The sequence below is a fragment of the Rhipicephalus sanguineus genome, chromosome 2, assembly GCF_013339695.2.
Source record: "Rhipicephalus sanguineus isolate Rsan-2018 chromosome 2, BIME_Rsan_1.4, whole genome shotgun sequence".
Taxonomy (NCBI): domain Eukaryota; kingdom Metazoa; phylum Arthropoda; class Arachnida; order Ixodida; family Ixodidae; genus Rhipicephalus; species Rhipicephalus sanguineus.
In genome coordinates this window covers 177,976,369-178,000,764 of record NC_051177.1, presented here as the reverse complement: position 1 = coordinate 178,000,764, position 24,396 = coordinate 177,976,369, and the positions used below count along the sequence as shown (strand labels likewise).

At 49.2% G+C, this 24,396-nt stretch overlaps 1 pseudogene; it reads right to left on the bottom strand.

Moving 5' to 3' along the window:
- The window catches only part of LOC119383880 (uncharacterized), a 73,563-nt pseudogene that overhangs the window by 23,970 nt on the left and 25,197 nt on the right, over positions 1-24,396 (bottom strand).

Below are 24,396 nucleotides of genomic sequence, written 5' to 3'. Positions count from 1 at the left end.
CTCAACGCGAGTTGCGTTCTCTTCGAAAAGAGCCGAAGAGGGCGACCCACTAGGAGGTGTTCGAGAGGACGACCCATTACCAAGTTCGATCGCTTCGCTACAATTACCCCGGGTACGAAAAGGCAGCCGCCTGGCGACCTAGCAACTTGTCACTATGAGGGGGTCGTGGTAGGGCTTCAGGCGCTCCACATTGACAATGTCGCGCCCTCGACGGCGCATGTCCGAAGATGGTTCTATGGGTTCGATCAGGTAGTTGACCGGGGATGTGCGTTCGACGATACGGTAGGGGCCTTCGTATTTCGGCAGTAGTTTTGAAGAGAAGCCGGTTGCAGTGGTAGGGACCGAGAGCCATACGAGCGCTCTAGGGAGGAACGTGGACTCAGAAGTGGTGGTGCCACCGCGAAGGCTCTTCTGCCGCTCTTGTTCGTGCTTTGTAAAGGCCTTTGCAAGCTCGCGACACTCTTCAGCAAGCCTGGCTGTGTCAGAAATAGGCACACAATCAGATGGATCCGGCTTGTAGGGAAGGATTGTGTCGATTGTATGCGACGGGTGCCTGCCATACAATAAGAAAAAGGGTGAGAAACCAGTAGTGCTCTGAGGGGCGGTATTATAGGCGTACGTAACGAAGGGCAGAATGGCATCCCAATCTGTGTGGTCGGCGGCGACGTACATCGAGAACATGTCGCCGAGCGTGCGGTTAAAGCGTTCGGTGAGGCCATTCGTCTGCGGATGGTAAGCAGTAGTTTTGCGGTGAACAACGTTGCACTCTTTGAGAATGGCTTCGACGACTTCCGACAAGAGGACACGGCCTCGATCACTGAGCAGCTCCTGGGGTGGACCGTGACGCACCATGAATCGGTGGAGCAGGAATGAGGCCACATCGCGCGCTGTAGCCGCAGGGAGGGCGGCAATTTCAGCGTATTGCTTGAGGTAGTCTACAGCGACGATAGCCCAGCGGTTACCAGCGGACGTCAGAGGAAGTGTCCCATACAAATCGATGCCAACGCGCCCAAACGGCCGGTCAGGGCAAGGTAGAGGTTGCAGACCTGCCGGCGACAGGTGCGTTGAAGTTTTGCGGCGCTGACAATCGATGCAGGAGCGAACAAACTTCTGCACGTAGCGGTACATTCCTCGCCAAAATACCGTTGGCGAATGCGGTGGTAGGTTTTCGATACCCCAGGGTGTGCACACTGCGCATCAGAGTGGAACGACTCGCATATGTGAGAACGCAGACTGCGGGGTATTACTAGTAGCCACTGGCGACCGTCGCCGTCGTAATTGCGTCGGTGGAGGAGGTCGTCGCGAACGGCGAAATGGTGGGCTTGACGACGCAATGCGCGAGAGGATGGTGTGGCCGATGGATCGGTCAGCAAGTCTATCAGTGAGGCAATCCATTGATCCTTGCGCTGTTCGGTAGCGATGGTGTGAACGTCGATTGAAGCTACAGCTATGTGAGACACTGAGCTGTGGGCATTGTCGTCAGGCAAGGGAGAGCGGGACAGGGCGTCGGCGTCAGCATGCTGGCGTCCGTTGCGGTACAGCACACGGATGTCGTAGTCTTGCAGGCGAAGTGCCCACCGGGCGAGACGGCCTGAGAGATCCTTCAAGGACGACAACCAGCATAGTGCATGATGGTCGGTGACGACATCAAATGGGCGACCATACAAATAAGGTCGGAACTTCGTAAGGGCTCAAATGATTGCCAGGCATTCTTTCTCCGTAACGGTATAGTTGGTCTCAGCTTTAGTAAGCGTACGACTTGCATATGCCACGACGTATTCCGGGAACCCAGGTTTGCGCAGCGCAAGGACAGCGCCGAGGCCAACACCGCTGGCGTCCGTGTGTACTTCTGTAGGGGCCGTAGGGTCGTAGTGGCGTAGTATCGGAGGAGACGTCAACAAACTACGGAGCTTTGCGAAAGCGTCATCGCACTCTGACGACAACGAATTGAGGGGCCCGTTGCTGCCAAGGAGCTTCGTCAGCGGCGATATAATAGTCGCGAAGTTGCGGATGAAGCGCCGAAAGTAGGAGCATAGACCTACGAAACTGCGCAGTTCTTTGACCGATGTAGGTTTGGGGAACTGACACGGCCCGAAGCTTGGCTGGATCGGGGAGAATTCCGTCCTTGGATACGACGTAGCCCAGTATTGTCAGCTGCCGTGCTGCAAATCGGCACTTCTTTAGATTCAGTTGTAGCCCGGCGTCGCTCAAACGCGTCAGCACATCCCGTAGGCGAGCCCACAGCTACAGCTCGTGCTGCTCGCTTCTTTGTCCTCTGTCGTCCTGTCGGCTATTGCTCGCGACAGTCTCCCTTCCAAGAAAGCATCGTCCCGATGCTTCATCGTCACGGCAGCAGGGTTTGTACTCACTGGCAGCCCATGAGTTCATTCGCACAAATAGGGCTTCATCCGAACCACGTGAACAATTTCTGGTGCATGCATTTGACGCCTTGAGGAATGTGAACTGTTGGGAACAACCTCATATTTAACGTCAGTGAGACGTCGGAGGTCTTTATACGGTCCGAAGTACCGCCGTAATAACTTCTCTGAGAGGCCACGACGGCGAACTGGTGTCCAGGCCCAAAGTCGCTCTCCCGGCTCGTAGTAGACTGGTCGGTGACGTAGATTATAGCGCCTTGTGTCATAGTCCAGCTGGCGACGAATACGCGTGCGCGCAAGTTGTCGGGCTTCTTCAGCAAGCTGAGTTATGTAGTCTGCATCTGTTTCGACGCCATCGTTTTCATGCGGCAGCATAGCGTCGAGCATGGTTGTGACTTCACGGCCATGGAGAAGACGGAACGGGGTCATGCGTGAGGTCTCTTGCTGGGCCGTATTATATGCGAAAGTGACATAAGGCAAGATCTCATCCCAGTTCTTATTTATTTATTTATTTACAGATTACCTACATCGCCATATAGGCATTACGTAGGGGGGGAACAAAAACATAACCAGAATAAGGGAACACTTGCAGGGATATATACACACATATAGAAATATCAACAAATCATTATCAGGAGCAACATGAGTATAGATCACCAAATACAATTTAGAGACACGTAGTACATACATTTGTTGTTGCAAGAACAATTTCACAACATGGAAAAAAATAAATCATTATCTGTTATATTTACTAAGTCGTCTGTTAAACTGTTCCAATCTCTTATTGTTTTAGGAAAGAACGAGTGCTCCACATCGACGTACATGCAGAGCATAACGGCAAGTGTCCTGTTTAGCCGCTCCGTCAGACCATTCGTTTGTGGACGGTGTGCCGTTCCACGCCGGTGAGATGTGCCGCTAAGCTTCAACACTGTGTGTAACAGCTCGGCTGTGAATGCTGTTCCCCTGTCAGTTATTACTACAGATGGAGCGTCATGCCTCAGCACTACATTTTCTATAAAAAACCGGGCTGCTTCACTTGCCGTGCCCCTCTCCAGAGCCTTGGTTTCGGCGTAGCGAGTGAGGTAGTCCGTGGCTACAATTATCCATCTGCGTCCTGCCGCCGAAGTTAAAAATGGGCCTAGGAGATCCATTCCGACTTGAGCGAATGGAGTTTCCGGTACATCAATCGGATGGAGGAGCCCTGCTGGTTTGAGGGCTGGCACTTTCCTACGCTGGCATTCAAGGCAAGTCCGAACGTACTCTTGAACGGATGCCGTTAGTCTTGGCCAGTAGTACTTTTGTCTCACTCGGCATAGCGTTCGTGTGTAACCCAGATGACCGGATGTTGCTTCATCATGGCACGCCTGTAGTACTTCTCTCCTCAGTGGTGTTGGAACGACGAGTAAGTAGGTGTTTCCGTTTGGCGAAAAGTTCACCTTATATAGGACGTCGTTTCTCAAGCAAAATGATGCTACTCCTCTTGCGAAGAGCTTTGGCACAGCGGATGTGCGTCCCTCCAAGAAACCAATACTTGATTGCAGTTCCGGGTCTTCGCGTTGCTGCTGTGCGATTGTAGTCGTGTTGACAACCCCGACAAAGGCGGCGTCGTCGTCATCTTCAGCATTCGCATGTCCAAGCGGCGCGCGAAAAAAGCAATCGGCATCCGTATGTCGCTTCCCTGATTTGTACACAATAGCCATATCGAATTCTTGAAGCTTAAGGCTACAGCGCGCCAATCGTCCCGACGGGTCTTTTAAGTTCGTCAACCAACAAAGGGAATGATGGTCGCTGACAACTTTAAACGGGCGGCCGTACAAGTATGGGCGAAACATTATAACAGGCCAAACCACCGCAAGGCACTCTTTTTCAGTGGCGGAATAATTCTCTTCCGTGCGGGAGAGGGTCCTGCTCGCATAAGCAATTACTCGTTCGGCGCTATCTTGCCACTGCACAAGTACGGCACCTAAGCCGACATTGCTGGCGTCGGTGTGGACTGATGTCGGAGCGTCATTGTCAGTGTCCGAGGACTGGCGGCTTTTGGAAGCGTTGCCGCAGCTCGTCGAACGCTTCCTGCTGCTCTTCACCCCACACGAATGTGACGTCTTCTCTGGTGAGACGTGTCAACGGCGAGGCAATGCGTGAAAAGTTCTCAGTGAAGCGTCAGTAATAGGCACACAGTCCTAAAAATCGTCTGACTGCCTTTTTGTCGGATGGTGCGGGAAAACTTGTAACGGCAGCTATTTTGTCGGGGTCAGGCCGCACACCTTCACTGCTGACAAGATGCCCCAGAAACAGAAGCTCTTCGAAGCCAAAGTGACATTTTTTCTGGTTTAAGCGTTAGTCCAGGAGATCGTATCGCTTGGACTACCGCGTGTAGTCGCTTCAAATGCTCGTCAAATGTGGCAGAAAATACGATCACATCATCCAAATATACCAGGCACGTTTGCCACTTGAGGCCTGATAGTACGGTGTCCATGAGCCGCTGAAATGTTGCCGGTGCGGAGCACAAGCCAAAAGGAAGTACCTTAAATTCTTAAAGGCCAACGGGTGTCACGAATGCTGTTCTTTCTCTGTCTCTTTCGTCGAATTCTGTCTGCCAATATCCGCTCCTTAAATCCATCGACAAGAAATAACGTGCATGCCGTAGTCGATCGAGGGAATTGTCTATACGAGGTAGCGGGTAAACGTCTTTTTTCGTAACCTGATTGAGCTTGCGGTAGTCCACGCAGAAACGTAAGGTGCCGTCTTTTTTCTTCACCAATACTACCGGCGATACGCAAGGACTCTTCGACGCCTGAATAACGTCATCCTGAAGCATCTTGCGCACCTGACTTTCTATGGCTTCACGTTCCCGCGGAGCTACTCGGTATGGATTTTGCCGTATGGGTTTTGCCGTATGGGTCTGGCCATTTCATCCGTAATGATGCGATGTTTCGTCAAAGGCGTTTGACGAACTCTGGACGTCGAAGAGAAACAATCCTGAAACTGATTAATAAGGTCCAGGAGGCTTTCCTTGTGCTTAGGCAGCAACCTTGGGCCAACATCGACGGATAGAGGTACGGGCAGCAGGCCGGTGTGATCGTCTTGCTCCACAGTCAAGCAGCCTACCTCTCGCCGTATCTGTCGCAAGATGTCGTCGCTAAGGGCTGAAGTTCGTTACTAGAACTTGCGTGTGTCCGCAATTTACGCTTACGACGCCTCTTGCAATGGATAGGCCATGGCTGAATAGCAATGTTGAAATTTGTTCGGCGATGTTGTCGGACTTGCCTAGTAGGTCGCATGTTACAGCCACAAGAGCGCTTGACCGCGGAGGGATGGTCACGTCATCGTCGAAGACGCGCAGATGTTTACGTGACTGATCTGCACAGCGCATATCCGAAACTTGATCTGGGGCCATCCAAAATGTATCCGACCTGTCCGGAATGTCTATAACGGCGCCGCACTCAGACAAGAAATCCATTCCCAAGATCAGGTCTTTGCTGCACTCCGACAAAATGACGAACGTAGCAACGAAAGGCGAATTACCGATGTTAATTCTGGCGGTACATTTGCCAGTCGGCGTCATCAGTTGACCACCCGCGGTTTTGATGTTGCGCCCCGTCCATGAAGTTTTAACTTTTTTTGAGGCAGTCGGCGAGCTTCCGGCTTATAATTGAGAAATCCGCACCAGTATCAACGAATGCTGTCACCGGGCGTCCGTCTATGTAAACACTAGGTCGGCGCTTACGATTTCCTTCAGGGTCGGCGACGTCGCATCGTCCGTCGTATCGTACGGTTGGGGGTGTTGTAACATCTCGACGGGCGGCAACCTTCCCCCCAAAGGTCGCTGCTGTTAGTTTTTCGGACGAGGGCTGGGGGATCTGCCCCGGACGGTGTCGGCGTAACTACGACGGTGCGGCGAAGAGCTCGGCGCAGGTGACGGAGAGCGGGGTCGACGATACGGAGAGAATGGCTCTGCTTGCGGGTGCATGTTGCTGTCGCGGCGGTTGTGAAAACGAGCCCGTGGAAAGGTCGGCGCAAAAGTCTGAGATCTCTTGTCACGGTAAGGGCAAATGCGGTAAATATGGCCGGCTTCTCCGCAATGGAAACAAACAGGACGGCGGTCGACGGTGCGACACAAGTGCGTCTTACGAACAAATGGTCGACTGGTGGCCATCCTTTGCGACCAGGCTGCAGACGTTGGCGGAGGGTAGAACGGCGATGTTTCCGTATGCGCATTGAGCTGTGGAGTCTGCGGCGGCGGCGGTGGAATGTACGCTGGAATCACCGGCTCGTGCGGCGGTGGAATGTACGATGGGATCACCGGCTCGTTGCAAGTATGAGCCAGAGAAGACGAGTTGTGCGACACTGGCGTTGGACGACGGACGGCCGACGCATAGTTAACATATCGCTCGTCTGGTAGCGATTCGGGCAAAGAAAATGCTTGCCTGATCTCATGTCGTACGACTTCTGCAACCGAAGCCATTGCAGGTTCTGGCGGAGTCACAAGGAGCTTCCGGATTTCTTCACGAACCACCTCGCGTATGAGCTCACGTAGAGAACCCCCACTGGCGGCCGTCAGAGCAGAGACGCTTATCGAGGCGTTGTTCGGTCGGTCGTAATAGCGGCACCGCTGCTATAGTGCTCGCTCGATAGTTGTAGCCTCTTGGAAAAATTCCGCAACGGCTGTCGGCGGGTTGCGAAGAATACCGGCAAGCAGTTGTTCTTTGACGCCTCGCATCAAATGTCGTAGTTTCTTCGCTTCAGGCATCTCAGGGTCAGCTCGTCGAAATGTCCTCCGCAAACATGGCGACACTCTCATTCGGTTTCTGTATACGAGACTCGATGAGTTGCTGAGCCGAATCGCGGCGGTCGTTGTCTGCGAAGGTGCTGCCAAGCTGCTGCCGAAATGCATCCCAAGAAATCAATGTGGCCTCGCGGTTCTTATACCACGTACGAGCGCTGTCCCCTAGAGCAAAGTAGACGCGCGAGAGCTTCTGTTCGACGGTCAAATGGTTTGCCGTGGCGACTCCCTCATACTGGTCTAACCAATCCTCGACATCTTCATAAACCTCGCCGTGGAAGGTCTCGGGAATCCGAGGCTGCTCAACGGTCACCTGTGAAGCGCTTCCAGTTGCCATTTCTGCAGGCAGAGTCCTTGGATGGAGAGGTTCCAGGGGGATTGCCTCGGGACTGAGGCCTCGCTGTCGGCGACTGTAGCGGTGGACAGGAGTTCCACTGCAGGAACAGGTTTCGGTGTCGGACTGGAAGTGCCGGGTCTTAGAGGACTCTTGAGTATCAGACGTAGAGGTCCAGCACCTCCATCAGTGTGGCAACGCGGAAACAACAAGATACAGGACCACGTTGCGACGAGGAAAGACAAGTCTGTGTTCAGATAACAAAGAGAGCAGACGCCTCAACGTCGTCTTCCTCAGACAGCCCACAGCTTCAGCTCGTGCTGCACGCTTCTTTGTCCTCGGATTTGCATTCGCAGTGGCAACGCGCGGGTGACGTACGGTGATATACCCGTATGATACCCAGTGCTTCACGACTCGCCATGATTCACATTAATGTAGATCCGGTGATTTTTGTAGCGTTAGCTGCACTGGCCGAGCCGGAGCGGTAGCGCGTGCACGTACAACAGCCGTGCTGCGCATGCCCGAGGAGCAGTGACGTGACACGGCGCACAGCTGGCGCACCGGAGCCGCCGCCGCGAGTGCGCCTCACTGGTCTGCGCACTGGGCGTCCCTTCTTCAGGAAGAGACGCAGTGCAGTCCAAGTTTGTTCTAGTAACGTTGGTGCAGTCTGGATAACTTCGCCGGCGCGGAATGCAACATCTCGCATCTCGCATCTCGCGCCGGCTGCAGCCAGGGCGCGCTGACGGACGCCGGACGTGTCGGTCGCGCCGCGCGTCGGACTATGGAGTGCTGCGTGTTTGTTAGCGTGCCGAGCGTGCGCGCGTCGACGTTACGCTGGAGTATATCAGCCCCTAAATTTGTCGCCCATACGCAGACGTATCAGTGGGTGTATATATATATATATATATATATATATATATATATATATATATATATATATATATATATATATATATATATATATATATATATATATATATATATATATATATATATATATATATATATATGTTACCCATTTGTCAGATCGGCTGGTTGGCGTTTGCCATTGTGGTATAGCCATAGAGAAGGAGAGCGCAAATGCTGCTAAGCGGCGCAGAAAAGCGGAGCAGCTTGACAACCAAGAAAGCTAAGAATATTCAGCTGAACCTTAGCTAACTTAGAAGGATTGATTGTTGCGCGAGTTGGTAATTCATGATGAATGCAAATCGCGCGAAAAAACGTAAGACTAGACGAAGAAAGCTACGGCTTGTGCCGCAGCCTTCTTCGTTTAGTCTTACGTTTTTTCGCGCTATTTGCATACACCTTAGCTAACGCTACGAATATCCTGGCATAGCTGAGCTAAGCCGCTGCAAATTTTTTTATAACTCTCTCATTTGTAACTTGAGTTTCTTTTTTCTTAGATTTTTCATGTTTTTATTGATGTGAACTGAAATGTTTTCCTTCCTACGTTTTTATTTTGCCAATAACTGCGTTCATTTACTGTGTTAGTTTCAATGTTTGCATAAATGACCGACGGTCCACTACGGTTCTTTTACTTTGGGACCCTCGCGTGTATATTTCTAATGTTGTGGCACTTTTTTCAAAGCAATAAAACTAAACTTTGTTGAATTGAATTTATTTCTTTAAACCGTTCATAGATGCCGACTGCACTGCGATACTGCACTAAAAGCGAAGCACTGCAGGTGAAACGGCCCAAAACTCTGGGCCCGCTCACGCCGGCCGCCGTCATCACGACATCACACCTAAAACAAGCGAAAGTATTGCACTACAGGCCCAATGTGCTTCAGTTCATGACGCCGCCGTCCTCCGAAGGTGCAGCGCCAATGCGGCGAAGTCCAGCATATTGTCTCGGCTCTCTTTATGACGCGTAGGTGGACGTTATTTTGGCGCGGGCAACGTCCGTGCCCAACAGTAGCAAGGCCAAACGTGTCCCACTGGCTGCTTTCCGGCTACGGACGAGTACGTGAGGTTAGCAGCGACTTGTGTCTGGGTAATTACGTTTGCTCCGTGAGAGAACTTCCCAGTGCCGTCGGAAGGAGGGTGACAAGGCTGCAATAGGACATGCGCTTAGGGGCAAGCAGACTTTTCCTGGTATATATATTCCGGTTATATGCCTGCTTTGGAAAGCTCGAATTCGAATTCTCAAAAAAGGCATGGCCACACGAAACACGTTTCCTGTATTATTCGTGCTGCAGATTTTCACATATCCAAAAAAATTGGCGAGGCTTGCATTAAGCTGCACAAGGCTTGAAACAGCGAAACTGGACGATTCTGAACATTAATCTGGTTGCTTCTATAGGCTGTTTCTAGGCCTCAGCTAGGGGATTCAGGTTGTTACTAGGTTGCTTTTAGTTCATTTCTAGGCTTTAGAAAGGTGATGCTATGTTGTTTCTACGTTGATTCTCAGCTCAGAAAGGTTCGAGTGAAACAACAGAATGTCACAGACGCGACACGGATGTCCAGTGGCGTAGCCAGGGGTGGGAGTGGCCACCCCCCCCCCCCGAATTTTTTTTTAAATGCGAAGCATTTCTTAGCGAACCTCTGGTACTTTCAGCGTTTCTATCTATCTATCTATCTATCTATCTATCTATCTATCTATCTATCTATCTATCTATCTATCTATCTATCTATCTATCTAGCCGCCTACGTCTGGGTGCTCTCATGATCGCCTCCTTAACATGGTGTAGACCAAAATTTGCATGGGAGGGTAAGAGGATTTGACGAATATGATTGCCGGGTCATGACATGAATAACTTTAAAATCCTGTGGCGTACGTCGTCAAACCCTTTCCACTAGACACGTGCGGCACATACCCGTTTATCACGGGCCGCGGTGTACGGGTATGCGCCACAGGTGATTGACAGTTTATATGTAGCCAGGAACTGCGAGAACAGACATTGGTAACTTAAATGCTAGAGCGTTAAGGAAAACCAACATCGGCAGCGTTGACTCAACGAATCGAAAAAAATGAAAATTAGGATCACAGCAGGAATCGAACCCAAGCATTCTGCGTGGCAATCAGGTAGTCTACCACAGAGCCACGCCAGGTCTATAAACGGGTTTGGAAATGCAGTCTACGCAGGAGTAATATCGGTGCAACGTCAATTGTGGTTGTGGTGCTGGCTATCTAATTTTAAAAGAAAGCAATAAACACTACATGATGCTCCTACGATGCGTACTCGTACAATACAGGCGTCATATCAGATCAACGTCTGTAGTTGCAGTGTTCGCTCCGCTTTTATAGCGGTGTCATAAACATTACGTTTGTATTTCTATGATTCAGCAAGGTATATTGAAACATTGCTCGACCCCGAAACGAAAGGTACATATGATATCCACATCACCGCACCGTACAGTGCATTTTGTCCACCAGAACGACGCAGTGTCCTCTTCATGTCTTACGAGGCTGGGCGATGGCCTCATGCTGACCGAGGATGATGCCAGATTGATTGACAGCTGCTTTGTAGAATAGGCTACGTAGGGCACATACGCCCAGGTAGTCTACGAATACGACAAACACCATCCACTGATATTGGTCTACGTAGTACAGGGGCGTAGCGAAGGGGGGGGGGGTTGGGGGGTTCAACCCCCCCCCCGAAAATTTTCAATTTTGCATGTGTATATATACACGCACACATACAAACGCACGCACGAACATACATAAAGTATGGTTGAACCCCCCCCCCCCCGAAAAAATTTCTGGCTACGCCCCTGACGTAGCGCTATCCAGGCCTACGAGCCTCGAAAGCCTATACCTCACCAACGTGAAGGGTGACATCAGGTTCCGACATGTCGCCGGCTCTATCGACAGACAAATAGTCGACGAAGTGACCGAGGCATCCTCGATTTCCAACAGCTGTACTATACATCATACTTCACTACACATGGACCCCTCGTCTCCGCAATCACGACCTGATCCGATAACAAGTCATGACCAGCTGCTGGTGCTTACTGATCACGGTAATGATGCCCTTGTTCAAGAACAGTCAGGAACTTCTTGCACACATGGACACGGGTTCGTGAAACGTGCGTGCGTTCTCGGGACACGTATAAGCACTACATATCAGCTTACCGCTTCTGGTGTTGGTAAGTAATAAAGCAGAAATAACTGACCACTCTGCATTCAAGGTCGCTCTAAATGAGGCGTTGCAGCAAGTAAAAACTTAAAAATCTCTAAACACTTCCTTGCCATATTGTTACGATGCCTTAATATGCAAGTCATATGATGTAAGTTTTATTTTTGTATAACGTAGGAAATTCTGTGCGTACTACTAGCAAACTTTCTCTTCAGGATGTTCTTTTGTTCTTTTGTTTTTGTTTTCTATTTACACTTTTTGGATGTTCATATGAATTGTTACACCCCCCTATGTAATGCCCACTTCGGGCCCTTAGGATAAATAAATGAAAAAAAAATACCGACGTTGCCATTGGCAGCGTTTCCCAACCGTAAACAACTGGTTATATAACACATATGCGGCTCTTCAACTTATATTTGTGTGCGTATCAAATTTATACAAATCTTTAGCGCCATTTTGTAACGTGTCGCTCAGTAAAAAGTTACACCACAGTCACCTACCCGCCGTATGCTTCGCATAACATCGACTCCCATGGTACGTGGGATCTGCCGAATTTTTTTGCTGTGGCACACAGAGCCCAAAATGATACTTGACCACATCTGCCTGCCCGGCGCCCACTTCAAACCAAGAGGCCCCCCCCCCCGAAAAAATTTCTGCCTGCGCACCTGCGGATGTCCAAACTGCAGAGACAGAACCTCGCGCTGAAACCTAGTTCACCTCTTATAGATATACGGGCACGTCGTCGTTGGTGTAGGCGTCCATCACTTCGGGGCCTTCTCGCAGCCGCCTTTGCCTTTCCTGTTACCCAGTATTCTCTCGTTGTACGAACTCGGTGTCTTCGGCTCACCGCCGTAGTTTCGCAGCCATTTGTTGTTGGCCTAACTGTCGCTTGTTCATTTTCAGTGGACCAGTATTGAGTAGTGGGATTTACCCAATTGCTGCTGCGCATTTGTTGGGCTAATGTTGCCTTCTTCATTTTTAGTGGGCCAGCGGTGAGTAGTGGGCTTTACCCAATTTCTGTGGCACACACGCGTTTATGATGAGTTTTTTAAATGCGAAGCATTTCTTAGCGAACCTTTGGCACTTTAAGAGTTTCTATCTATCTATCTATCTATCTATCTATCTATCTATCTATCTATCTATCTATCTATCTATCTATCTATCTATCTATCTATCTATCTATCTATCTATCTATCTATCTATCTATCTATCTATCTATCTATCTAGCCGCCTACGTCTGGATGCTCTCATGATCTGCTCCTTAACTTGGCGTAGACCACAATTGGCATGGGAGGGTAAGAGGATTCGGCGAATATGACTGCTGGGTCACGACATGAATAACGTGAAAATCCTGTCGCGTACGTCATCAAACACTTTCCTCCAGACACGTGTGACACATACCCATTTACCACGGGCCGCGGTGTACGGGTATGCGCCATAGGTGATTGACAGTTTATATGTAGCCAGGAACTGCGAGAACAGACATTGGTAACTTAAATGCGTGAGCGTTAAGAATAACCGACATCGACAGCGTTGACGCGACGAATGAAAAGAATGAAAATGAGGGCCCCAGCAGGAATGGAACTCAAGCATTCTGCGCGACAATCAGATATTCTACCACAGACCCACGCCAGGTCTATAAAGTAGTTTGGAAAAACAGCCTATGCAGGCGTAATGTCGGTGCAGCGTCAATTGTGGTTATGGTACTGGCTATCTAATTTGGCAAGAAAGCAATAAACACTACATGATACTCCTACGATGTGTACTCCTACGATACAGGCGTCATTTCAGATTACCGTCTGCGGTTCCAGTGTTTGCTCCGCTTTTATAGCAGTCTAATCAACATTACATGTGTATTCCTACGATTCAGCAAGCTATATTGAAGCATTGCTCGACCCCTGAGGAATACATTAACGAAAATTATGTATGATATTCACAACATTGCACCGTGAAGTGCCTTAGTCCGCCAGAACGACGCAGTGTCCTCTTCATTTCTTACGTGGTTGGGTGATGACCTCATGCTGACTGAGGATGATGCAGATTGATTGACAGCCGCTTTGCAGACTAGGCTACGTAGGCCACATACGTCCAGCCTATTGAAACGTTCCGTATGGTCATTTCAATTATTTTATATGTTTCTGTAAGAATTTTACAGAAACATATGGAAAATATTTGAAAAATACACGGAATACATATGGATTCCGTATGGAACATATGGAATTATTCCAATGGCATACCGAACCTTTCAACAGAGAGGTAGTCTACGAATACGACAAGCGCCATCCACTGATGTTGGTCAACGTAGCACTATACAGGCCTACCAGCCTCGACGGCCTATACATCACCAACGCTAAGGGTGACTTCGAGTTCCGACAGGTCGCCCGCTCTATCGACAGGCAATATGTAGACGAAATGACCGAGGCATCCACGATTTCCAACAGATGTACTATACCTCATACTTCACTACACATGGACCCCTCGTCACCGCGATCATCCGTCACCGCGATCATCCAGAACAAGTCATGACCAGCTGCTGTTGCGCTCTGAGCACGATGATGATTACCTTGTTCAAGAACTGTCCAGAACTTCTTCCACACATGCACACGGGTTCGTGAAACGTGCGTGCATTCTCCATCATAAGTCACGAGTACAAGCACTACATATCAGCATACCGCTTCTGGTGTTGGTAATACCCACGTTGCCGTGGGCAGCGTTACCCAACTGTAAACAACTATTTATATAATACATATGCGGCTCTTCAACATATATGTGTGCGTATAAAATTTATAATATCTTTAGCGTCGGTATACAGCGTTTCGCTCAGCAGAAAATAATTACGCCGCAGTCACCGCCCGACTCCCGCGGTACGTGGGATCTGGCGAATTTTCGTTAAATGAATTTTGAACCGTACACTACCTTTTTATTCGTCGGACAAGGAATCATTCGCTAAAGAGCATCGCTGTTGCAGCTATAGATGGTGTTGCTTTATCTTTAATGTCACTTGTTACAGCTGTATTGGTTTTCTTTTTTTAAACTACCCTCAGTTGCTGCGTATTGCCACACAAGGAAACGTGAAATGTCAAGAATTATAAAATCAATTTGACGGTGAGCAAAATTATTTGGAGTGTCGCGCGAGATTCAACAAAATTCTGAACAAACCTTTTCCTTTTCCCGCTAACCCAATGTAGACGACTTTCAGTTTTTCTTTTGCTGCGAGCCAGCGGCATGCAACCGAGAGCTACTTATGGAACACGCGCAGGCCGAGTTTCTTGTTCGAAAAAATCTCTGAAACCTTAGTTCTCTTCATGTTTTTTTTAAGAATTTCATGCGGTTGCGAAGCAAATATTTACGCTCACTGTAAAATTCCTTGTATTTTACTGCTCATTTTTTGTTCCTTTTCCTGACAATGCGAGCGACTGAAGCCAGTTGCAGCAAGCTGCAACAAGTTATAAAAAATAAGAACCCACCAGCTACAGATGCAACTGGAACCCGGGTCTTTTAAAGGGGAGGAGGCATTCTACCTCTGCACCACTAGGGTTTATTTTATTTGTTGTCCTTTGCAACACTTTGGTAGAGCCACACGCCTCTCTTAAGCGACGACACATTGCAGACTACCGATCGCAGCGCCATAAACGGCTTTACCCGGTTTTGGCTTCACTTTCTGTGCGTTGGTACTGCGCCCATTCCGAGTACTTCCCTGTTCTAGTACACTCGACTTTTGTTTAGTTCGGCGCATTGTTTTCGCCAGCGCAAGGCCGGCGTACGCTCGCCCTTCCTGTCGGAGAATGCAGCACGCTGCGCTGCGTAAGGCTACCAAAAGAATCCTTTCACGGCTGCTGTCTAGCTCCAGTGGTTTTCCTTGGTTTGGCAACGTGAGTTTTTTAACTATTCTGCTATTGTTCTCCTGAGCCGTTGTGTCATCATATCTTTCTTTATCTGCAAAATATTTTGTTGTCCATTGCAAATACGGTAAAAGTACACTATTAGGCTTATTAGCCTAACGATGTACTTTTGGTGCATTTGCAATAGCAAGCTTATTGCTCAAATCATTCGTGTTCATCCTCCTTTCCTCTCGCATACGACTATCACCGAGCTGTAAAGATGCAAAAAAATCCCGTAGTTATCAAAATGAAATCAGAGAGCAGCACTTTAAAAAAATATGACATTTCACGCATGTAGCGTAAATGCGCGACGTCGTTACCGTTTGTGGTTGTGACGTCAACATTACTTTTATTTTTCTTGCTGTTAGTTGTCCCCTCCATACGTAGATGGCGACGGTGGCAATGAGCCGCCAACTTCTTGACACATGGGCTTCTATGGAAGTATCGCTACCAGTTTACATATACCTTGCAGCATAAGCGTCCACCGCAGCGGCAGAAAATGGACACACGAAACGAAGAACACGGGACAGGCACTTCATGCGCTCTTCAGCGCTCTTCGTCCTTTAGCGTAGCTAATAAGTCAAATAGACCGAATTAAATGTTCAAATTCTACCTTCGCAGCCTACTGGACGCTTCGTTGCAGGTACTTCTTCAACACCCTGAACAGTTTCTAGACGTACATTTTTTTTCACTATGTACACAGCTTCGTGTTACTGGAGGCCAGATTAAAGAGGGCGCGGCTGTGAAGAGGGAATCGAGTCTCTTCGCTGGCAGTCGTGACAAAGTCGCTACAGTGTCGCTGCATGTTTGATTCGAAACAACAGCGCATGAAGCCTACAGGGCGAACGCGCAGTGCTGCGCCTAGGTCGGCAAACTATTGCTCACTGGGAGTCCGAGTGAGCAATATTTTGGTGAGCTTGTGTGTGAGCGAGTCCGGCTGAGAAAATTCTCAGCGATTCTGAGTCCGAGTGAGTCCGGTTGAGGAAAATTTTGGTGAGTCTGAGTCCGAGTGAGCTCTAAGGGCAAAATATATTTCATGAGTAAGTCTGAGTGAGTTGCACATTGTTTGCCGACCTATGGTGCTGCCAAACTAAATATGCGCGCCTGCTTATGGAGGTGAACGGACGGTGCACAATATGCAGTGGCGAATACTTGAGTCACTCGCTCCGCTGTTCGCGTTTCATTTAACACCGATAGTACGGGCGCGGCACCGGTGGTGCCATCTCGTCGATCAGAGAGCACCGCTTATTAGTGCAGTTTGCGACAGCTTTCTCGTCGACTGCTTCCCTCATATTTGCAAGAAGTCGAGACACCACTGAACTAAAAGAAACATAAGGTTTTAGTTTTATTTGCTATAGATTTGCGGAGTAGCCCATCTTTACGGTGCCTATTGGAGGCTAGAATCGTTCTCGATCCCGACAGGCACCTGAACTAACTGCTTAACCGGCCAGTGGGTCACGTCGAGCTGGGGCTTTTATGCTCTGTAAAGGCCTGGGCGGTCTCTAGTCAATAAAAATATGTACCGCAACTTCGTCTACACCAAGCCAACCTGCACGCTTCACCTTAAGGTGGTAGGCCACCTTCAAAAGTCTAATTTTTTTCACGAGATCAATTTTTAGTTTTTTTGTTTTTTGTGAACGCCCAAGCATGCAAAAATATGTTGCAACAAAAATTGTCCTTCTATCATCATTAGTTTGCAAGTTACACCATGTTTTACATACCCCATGCTTGTATAGCGAAACCGAAATCACATTGTGTTTTTTTCGAAAGTAAGTGTTGTTTCATCAATATTAATGATATTCAAAATACTTTATAAAATTTATTGTGACTGTTACATAAGAGGGTGTCATTAAATATAACTTTGTGTTTCTAATTGTTTTTAAATCTCTAAAAACGGCCACAGGGGGACGCACACCTCTTGCAAGCTCTGAAATCTTTCTTTGCGTTTTTCTCAAAATAAGAATCTGCTCCAAGTCATGTGACGACAACATTCACAACTTTTTTCTCAGTGTGTACTTCTAACTGAAATTTTGTATAATAGTTTACAACATATATATCTGTGCAATGAACTAGAATAAAAGAAATTGATCGAATATTTTTAAATTGAAGCCAATTTTGCAAAAAGGTTCTGTCTAAACTGGCTCTTCTTCCCCATCTTTTTGGTTTTTATAACATTATTTTTTTGACATTTGCTGCATAATATTTATCCTAGTTCATCGCACAGCTCCAACCTTTAGTTACATAAATACCAAAGCTTTACTGAATTAAGCCAGCCATTCGTCACTTATCACTGCTGGCGTGACTACCACTTTTAAGGCAATTTTTGACAAATATCACCTCCCAAAAAATAAATAATCAATATTTTGCATTATAAATGGCTGGGTAAGTTATATAAGACATGCTTGTTTTAAAGAAAAAGTTATTTCAACGCTGGCTGCTCCCAAAAAAAATAGATTTTTTTTAGTGGCCTACCACCTTAAATAGTCAACGAGCACATCGAATAAATTCTTGCTTTGCGAAGTATTCTTCAATCTTACCTGTTGTTAACGTTTCGGCCAAAATAAGGCAATTAGCGTCACTAAAAAGTACAAGGAAATTGTAGTTGTCGTGGGACATAGTGATGTTCACGTCAGAGAGATTCATGATAAAAAATCCTGTTTCTGAAAAAAAAGTGAGGTGTTTAAAAATATAAAAAATATATTCTTGCGTTCATTCATCCCATATTCGGGAAAGGGGTACGATAAGTATTTCTTGTTAACATAAACAGTGAAAGCAAATTTAAATAACCAATAAAACATAGAAATGAAAAATTAAGAAACAACAACTACAAAATATGATGATCTATAAAAGAATATTATTAAGAGTGAGAAATTAAGTTTCGCCGAACGGGCGAAAGGATGAATGCGATTGCAGCAAAGTAGTGTGTTACACGAAGGACGGCAGGAAGCTCGAAACTTGATGCGTGCCTCTCAAGCAGAAAGGACGCATACAGCCAACACACTCAGTGCGAGCGCGAACTTGAAACTGTCAGAGCTTGACACTTGCAGAGCGCTGCTAAAACACAAAGAAGGACGCATGAAAAGAACACACAGATATGCACAAGACGGGCGCGAACTGTCACAGTTGTTATTTGAACGGGGCCCTACTTTAGCTTTTCTAGTTAGCAGATCCCTCCTTTCGCAAATGCGACCGCTGCAGCGAGCTAGGTTACCTTCGTGCGGTCTATAGCTTCAACGCAAACTCTGTGGTAAAAGCGCAAGGCGTACAAAACTACCCCTCAAAAGATAAGCGCGGGGCACGCTCGACCACGCCCTGTATGTCAAAGTACAAGTCGGATGCGCACATCCAAAATCTGGCGAAACACTAAAGAGAAAATTGGGGACCCAAGAAACTTCCGAGCCGCCAGGGCGCATGCGCAGAACACAAACCCCAATTGGAGTCTTGCGCTCGCGTTGTCCCAAGACCCAAAAATCGAAAACTAGCGCAGGTCGCCAGCGAGACGACGCAAATGCTGCACGGGCAATGATGCACTGTACCCCACGTCTCACATAATTTTAATTTCGCCCTGGTTGATGTCTCGTGCGTTTGATCGAACTCTCAAACGCCCTGCTCCTCCGAACACAAGACCTGCCTGCCCAACGCAGATAATAGTGCGGCATCTCGTGTCATCTCGTGTGACAGTAAAGAAGCTGACACACCTTCGACTTCTGCGTACAACCAGCGGTGAATGGTGTATATAAAGAGGTCGCCGTTAGCATTCTGTAAGACGTATGACGCCTCGCACAGTTGTGTAACTCGGTGCGCTGCGGTGCGAGGGGTCGCAGGCGCGATCCACGGGCACGCACGTCGGACTTCATTTTGTAGTTGATTCGTGGCTCACGATATACGAGCGCGTGAGCGTGCCCAACAAATGGGACGTGGCAGAAGAACTGAGCAACCTGGTTTTCATCCTCGCGGGTGTGGCAAGCCTGTGGTACAACAACCACGCAACCGATTTCCTTACGTGGTCTGATTTCAAGACCGCCATCACCAACGTGTTTGGCCGTCCTACCGTTCGTAAACTGCAAGCCGAACAGCGTTTACCTGAACGATCTCAGCAGACCGGTGAGTCGTTTACGAGCTACATCGAAGACGTCCTCGCTTTGTGCAAGAAGGCCGACGTAACGATGTCTGAGTCTGACAAAATCCGCCACGTTATGAAAGGCATCGACGACGATGCCTTCACCATGCTGCTCGCCAAGAACCCTCGCACCGTGACAAAGGTGATCACGCTCTGCCAAATCTACGTGGAGCTGCGCCGGCAGTGGTTGCTGACCCGTCGACCTCCATCACGCGACGCTGATCTCGCTGGCTTGTCGGCCATTTCTGATCACTCAGCCTTTCTCGCCGAGATCAAGTCATTTGTGCGCGAGGAAATTGCCCGCCAGTTTTCTCTACTGGCCTTCGCTCAGTCGCAGCATGTTGAACAGCCGTCGACCACACTGCTGCCACCCACACGCCGCGCTATTCAACAGGAAATCGCGGAGGACATGCCGGAATACTACCAGCCTCCTCCGGCGCTTGCGCCACTCACTTACGCGCAAGTGGTAGCCCGGCCACCCCCAGCGATCCCTGTGTCTGCCCCACATACTTACGCCGAAGTCGTCGCCAGACCACAGGCCTACGAGGAGAGGGTGCCGGCTGCGTACGCCGACTGAAACCCACCATGTAGTCCTATCACCCGCCGCCCCGTCCACTGCGTCTTGGGCCATGGATGAGACCTACCCCGGCGAACCGATGGCGCACTTCCGACAACAGCCCCATCTGCTTTGCGTGCGGTTGCGCCGGTCACGTCGCCCGCTATTGCAATCGCGTGCAGTCGCCTCCAGTCGCCTCAACCATGCCAAGCCAGTCAAGCTGCCCCTATTACGATTCACCGCCGCCTATGTCACCGATGGATGGATGGATGGATGGATGGATGGATGGATGGATGCTATGAGCGTCCCCTTTGTAACGGGGCGGTGACATGTCTGCCACCAGGCTCGAAAAAAAAAGCTTCCTTGTTTCATGTTGGCCTAATACCTTATCTATATTGAATAAATCTATGTTTTTAACAAAAAAAATATAAATTCACGGTCTATCTCTCTGCCTCTTAAGGCAGAATGACCTTATTTTTCCTCCATTATTTATTTTTGTTCTTTATCTCTACTTTTCTGCCACCAATACTCTAACCGTCTCTTACTTATTTCTATCGCGGACGTGTTCAGCTTTCCATTGTTGTCCCTATACCCAAGGCTTCATGTAGATTCGTGCCCACACGTATACCTGGGTGAATATCGCCACATTCAATCAGTACATGTTCCATCGTTTCCTTAGTTCCCCCGCAGCATGTACATTGTTCTTCTTCGTTACTGAATCTCGCTTTATAACTACGCGTTCTAAGGCAGCCCGACCTTGCTTCAAACAGTAAAGCGCTTCCCCTTGAATTATCATAAAACCTTTCCCTCCTTACTTCGTTTTTTCCCTTTCGGTAGTTACTCAGAGCCGGCTTCTTTTCCATCGCTGCCATCCAATAAGTCCTCTCCACCTCTCTGACCTTCCGCTTAATGCTCCTTGTTGCCATATCGCCCGCACTGCTAGCCGTATATTTACTGGTGAGCCTCCTAGTCCTTTTTCTCCACTGCGTGTCAACACTTTTTCTGTACAAATACCTGAATACCGTCACCGCCGTCTCGCCCAGCGCCCTCTACCCGCCGTTCACCATCACCACAACGCCGCTCACTGTCCCCGACGCGGCCACGTCTGGTCCCACGCGACCAGGAAAACAATTCGTCGCAGTGCGCGAGGCAAGGGCTGCGACGCTATCGAACTGCGAAAGCCCTAAGCAAAGCCCATCGAACGTGACAGACGTGTTTGTAGACGGTCTTCGTGCATCTGCCCTTATCGACACTGGAGCCGCCGTATCCCTTATGAACGCAAAGCTTAGCCGAATAGTGCGAAAAGTGACGACGCCACTTTCCGGGCTCTCCCTCCGCACAGCCAGCACCCAACGTATTCACCCTACAGCAGTGTACACAGCCCGCGTCATGATTAAGGACGCTATGTACGCTGTCGAATTGATCATAATTCCTGCTGCTCTCACGACGTCATCCTCGGATGGGATTTTCTCTCCCGCCACGACGCCGTCATTCATTGCGCACCCGCTCAAATAGAGATGTCGCCATTCTCTAATTTGACGCCGGAAGAAATTCCATCGGCTGCGAGCAAGGTACTCTTCAAACACGACATCAAAGTGCCTGCAAACTTGTCAACGGCGGTGTCAGTCTACTGCGCCATTCTATCCGACACCGTTGCACCCCTCTCGCCATATGACCGTGTTTGCACTAGGAAACGCTTGCTGGTGCCTTTCGCGACCGTTCAAGTCACTCAGGGCAGCAACTCTATTTTTGTAAGCAATCCCTCCCCGTACAGTGTTACGTTGGTGCGAGGGGAATGTCTCGGCAGCGTGGAACCTCTCGAAGACGCACAAGTTATGGACGAACCCGATGACACGCACGGCCGCAGTTCCAGTACGCTCAGTGCTGTTTCGACGTCTGTTTCATCACCGCTGACGTGTTTGGTTCCTCCATAGCTGACAACCTTACGCAGGTCCAGCGTTCCCAGCTTCTGGACCTGTTGGAAGAATTTCACTCTTCTTTCGATGTCGCTCAAACTTCTCTCGGCCGCATGTCGGCCGTTACGCACGGCATCGACACTGGCGCCCACCTGCAACTGCATCGTTACCACAGGCCCGCATGTTCACTGCCGCCCTCGTCGACTTGGCCCTGATAAACTTCGAATTGCTCGCAATGAGTTCGAGCATATGTTACAGCTACAGATCACTCGTCCGTCATCAAGCTCGTGGTCGTCGGCGCTACACAAGGTTCCCAAGAAGAACAATGACTGGCGGCCCTGTGGTGATTATCGGGCTCTCAATGCAGTCACCGTTCCAGATCGATACCCGTTACCCAATATTCAGGACTGTACTGTCTTTTTAACCGGCACAACAGTGTACTCGAAGATTGAACTCGTGAAAGCTTATCACCAGATCGCCGTTGAGCCTTCTGACACTCCAAAAACTGCAATAATTACACCATTTGGGCTCTATGAGTATTTACGAATGCCTTTCGGTTTGAGAAACGCAGCTCAGACATTTTAGCGTTTTATAGACGAAGTCACAAGAGGTTTGCCGTTTTGTTTCGCCTATATAGACGATCTTCTCGTTGCCAGCAAGGACGCTGAAACGCACAAGGCACATCTACGTGAGCTTTTCACTCGACTGCGTGATCACGACCTTGTCATCAATGTAGAAAAGTGTCAGTTTGGAGTCTCAGAGATAGCATTCCTCGGACATCAGACCACTAAAGATGGCATCACTCCTCCACCTGACAAGGTTCAAGCTATTATCGACTACCCGCCTCCTACGTCCATGCGTAGTCTGCGACGTTTTCTCGGACTGGTCAGTTTTTATCGCCGCTTCATCCCTACATGCCCTTCGCTGCTGCAGCCTCTGGAAGCACTACTCTCGATTTCGACAGTCGAGTCAGCCGCACTTCCCTGGGACAGGGTCGCGGATCAAGCTTTTGCCGCCGTTAAGACCAAACTCGCCCAGGTCACCCTCCTGCACCACCCTTCACCAACTGCTCCCAGTAGCCTCATGGTGGACGCTTCTTCAGAAGCAGTTGGAGCCGCTCTTGATCAATGGATCACTGGTGCATGGGCTCCAATTTTCTTCTTTTCCCGCAAGTTACGCGACACTGAGCACCGATACAGTACTTTCGGACGGCAGCTCCTCGCGGCCTACCTTGCGGTGCGGCATTTAAGGCACTTCCTTGAAGGGCGACAATTTGCCATTCTTACCGACCACAAGCCACTTGTTTCGGCTTTACGTTCCTGCAGTGCCACGTACACTCCTAGAGAACTTCGACACCTTGCTTTCATTGCCGAATTCACCACAGACATACGTTATGTAAAAGGCAGCTTTAACAGTGCAGCGGATACTCAAAGTCGTATTACCATCAATGCCATGACAGGCACTACCGACCTTTCATTGTCATCGCTCGCGGAGGCACAGGCAATTACGATGAGCCGACTGCAACAAGTCAACTTTCCCGACGACAACGTTACGCTCTGGTGCGATGTTTTACACAACTGCACTCGTATGTGAAGGAACATAGGTTCCTTCACAGCGGCGTCGTGCTGTTTTTGACACCCTGGTCACTGAACGCTATGTCTGGCCGCGCATACGCGCTAACATTCGTGACTGGGTTCGCACTTGCACAGCGCGTCAGCGTATCAAGGTACAACGGCACAGCAAGCCCCCATGGGGAAAATTCCCTCTCCCTGATGCACGTTTCGACACCATTCATTTGGACATTGTCCGGCCTTTACCTCCATGTCGGGGGTATACGTATTTGCTTACGTGTATTGGCAGGTACACTAGGTGGCCTGAAGCAACTCCAATGCCTGACATCACGGCAGAAACAGTTGCTCGTACCTTTCTTGCTACCTAGATTAGCCGTTTCGGTGTACCATCAACGGTGACTACTGATCGAGGCAGATAGTTTGAGTCAGCGCTTGTCGCCTCTGTCTCATCTCTACTGGGCTGTGCGCGTATTCGCACAACTGCGTATCATCCAGCATCAAATGCATGGTAGAGAGACTCCATCGTCATCTAAAAGCAGCACTCGCCTCGCAGCCTCACGCCGAAGATTGGGTGTCTGTGATGTGCAAGTGCGCGTTTGAAAAGGGCGCGACGCAAAGACAAACCAGAGAAGACGACGACGATGACTCGCGACCGCAGTGCGTGTGAGCGTGAACAATTCTGGTCCAATGAAGAGCCGCCACGGTGTTTCGGAAGAGAAAGCCACGGGTGAAGAACGGCAGAGCGGGGAGACGTGGCCGGTACGTGACCAAGTGAAGA